Source organism: Octodon degus, unplaced genomic scaffold (assembly GCF_000260255.1).
Source record: "Octodon degus isolate 3935 unplaced genomic scaffold, OctDeg1.0 scaffold00004, whole genome shotgun sequence".
Classification (NCBI taxonomy): domain Eukaryota; kingdom Metazoa; phylum Chordata; class Mammalia; order Rodentia; family Octodontidae; genus Octodon; species Octodon degus.
The window spans coordinates 17,473,701-17,476,649 of record NW_004524580.1 but is presented as its reverse complement, the minus strand read 5'-3'; positions in this window follow the sequence as shown (position 1 = coordinate 17,476,649).

The window sequence follows — 2,949 nt, the reverse complement described above, 5'->3', positions numbered from 1 at the left end:
TGGGCTACATGGAGAGTCATATGCTCAGCTTTAACAATACAGCTAGGAAGACTTACAAAGCAGTTGTACCAACTCACATGAAACCAGCAGTGTCTGGTGTTCCAGTTGCCCCATATGCTGGTGAATGAGTGATCTTGCTTTTTGACCTTTGCTCAGCCAGTTCTAGCATGAAGTTTTAAAGATCAATGTTGTACTCATGAGACAGAATATTCTGAGGTCAGTGAAGAATAAGAAGAGGGGCTAGAGAGATAGCTCTGTGGTCTAAAGTGCTTGCTTAGGCAAGGTTAGACAAGCACAGGAACCATGGCTTGATCCCAGGCACCACAGGCTGTGCCCGCCTTGCCCCCAGGGCAGATTGGGTTGCCTGCCCCCCACCCAAAAAGAATAAGAAGATAGAAAAGAAGGAAAAAAATAATATAAACTTTAGGAAGATAAAAAGATCAGAAATAAAGCAAAAGAGCTGGGCCTGAGGGTGCACACTTATAATCCCCGCACCCAAGAGGATGAGGCAGGAGGAGCACCACAATTCAAGGCCAGCCTGGGTACATAATGAGTTTACCGTGAGCCTGAACTACACAGCAAGGTGCTGTCTTTCCCCTGCAAAAGAAATAAAGCAAAGGACATAAAAGAAAGATTGAGATGCACAGGAAATGCCAGTGCATTTTTACCAAAAGTGAAGAATCAAAATAAAATTCAGTTGTATTGTAGGGGCATTTCTTCTCTCTGATTTGAATCTCTGATTTCCTGGCGCATAAGGATATGATGATAGAACAAAAGTAAGTACAATGAAAATGGGAAGAAAATGTAGGAATGTATCCAATAAACCCAATTTTTAAATATTGAACATTTTTGAAGATGTGAAAAGAAAAAAAGGAAAGTGATGTCTAATTTCTTCCTAGTCTTTCTTTTTCTCCTTGTTTTTATACCTTCTTTAATCTGACTTACCACACCTTTTTCCTGGAAAGCTGGATGCAGCTGACAAGTTTACCACCTGTGAAATCTCAAAGACCTGAGCTAATTCGCTGATGCAGGTGGTATGAGCCAACAACAAGAAGAGAAATGCTATAGTGGTGGGAAGGGAGATGATATCAGATATATTCTGGGTAAATGGCATTTAAAGACTGTTTTCCTAATTAAAAAAATTTTGGTTTTGATTGTTTTCTTTTTGTTTATTTTTTATTCATTTTAATGAGAAAGTTTTGATTTTTTTGAGACATAGTTTTCTGAAGGGTTCAGGCTGACCCTTGAATTCACTGTATAGTCTACTGCAGCCTTGAGCTCTTGGCAATCCTCCTGCCTCAGCCTCCTAAGTACTGGCATTACAGGCATGCACTACTATGCTCAGGGTGTTTTTGTTTTGAAGAGAGACAAAGTCTCATTTAATAGCTTTATGAAGGGAAATCCCTATAGGATTCAAACCTGCATACTTGAAACTTACTACTCACCTGTTTCTGACTTATTCTTACCTCATTCTGCTTAGTAACACTAGCTTCAGTAAAAGCTGGTTGGCAGGCAGATATCATTGGAAACAGAGCAACTGTGTCTCTTTGGGTTTGCTTGCTAATTCTGCCCCCTACTCCCACTCTATGAGCCATCTGGAAGAAAAGAACAGGCTTCAAGTTAAATTTGGAGATCTATGAGGCATGAGCTACGTAGTTGCTCTATTCATTTGAATTGAAAATTTGAGCCATTTCTGGAGACTTCTTAGCATCAACCTTCTGGGTTGTGCTATAAATCTGGAAATGACTTCAGAACATCATTTTCTGTGTAGCAGGGCAAAGTGCTGTCTCACACCTAGCAGAAAAGCAATAGAGCAGTAACACTTGCCTTGCTGGTGTTGTTATCTTTTCTTCCAGCTAAGAATACTGAAGAACTTTAAAATAATTCTCTGTGTAAGTTAACATAAACGGAGCCGGTCCAGTAACTGGATGTTTTTTAGGCAACTTGCAATGGTGTTGTTCTCATTGTGTTAGTAAGACATTGCTTCCAGGGTTGTCCCAGATCAGCTGAAGTCGTAGTTTGTAGACTGAAAGTAAGAGGAAAGAGAGGCACACTGCAATCACTGCGGAGAATGCCAAAGCACACACATTCCACAGTTACTGCGACAGACTTTAAGCCCCTGCTGATGTATATTTTGCTACCTACACAGTAGGAAAGCCTAAGAAGCGCTAATGATTATTTTAGTGAGAGGTAGGATTTCACCAGAAGTATATTTATTTTGCAAAATTCATGTTATATGCTAAAGGAATTTCTACTTCTTTTGTGGAGAAATCTGCGGGAGCTACAGTATTATTAGGTATTTACTTCCCAAGTAAAAACATAACCAAATAATTAAGCAAATATACTTAATCTATGAAAAGTGGATCAAAGGCCAGCGTGGGTTTAAATAGTGAGCGATAGACAATGTCTTCTTCCTCTGCCTCTTTCTTTTTAAAGGTAATCTAGGCAATATGGAGTAGATTGCATACATATCTTTTCTAAGAAATTATCACTCAATCAGAGTTTAACAGTTGAAAGGATAGTAGAGATTCTTCTAGTTTAATCTAGAAATTAATTGAGGCTGAAACAAATATCCTTGTGATGTCTTTCAATAATGAGACTGTAAGTTTATGGGATGAATTGAACTATGCAATGAATAAGCATGACAGAGAGAAGAGGAAATGGCATGTTGAAATGGGTCACAGAAGTCTTTTCATTTTCTGTCTTTTAATATAACAGCAAAGCTCCCTTTTGTGAGTGTGAAAAATATGTATATGCTAATGAGAATCAGATCTGTTCACGTGATGTTATTTAAATATAAAAATCTCATCATAACTCTCTGCCCATCCACTTATTTTATTCAACAAATATGTATTATAAGCTAGACAATGTGCTAGAGAAACAATATAGGGGCCGGGGAGATGGCTTAGTGGAATAAGCGCTTCCCTGGCAAGCACAAGGACCTGAGTT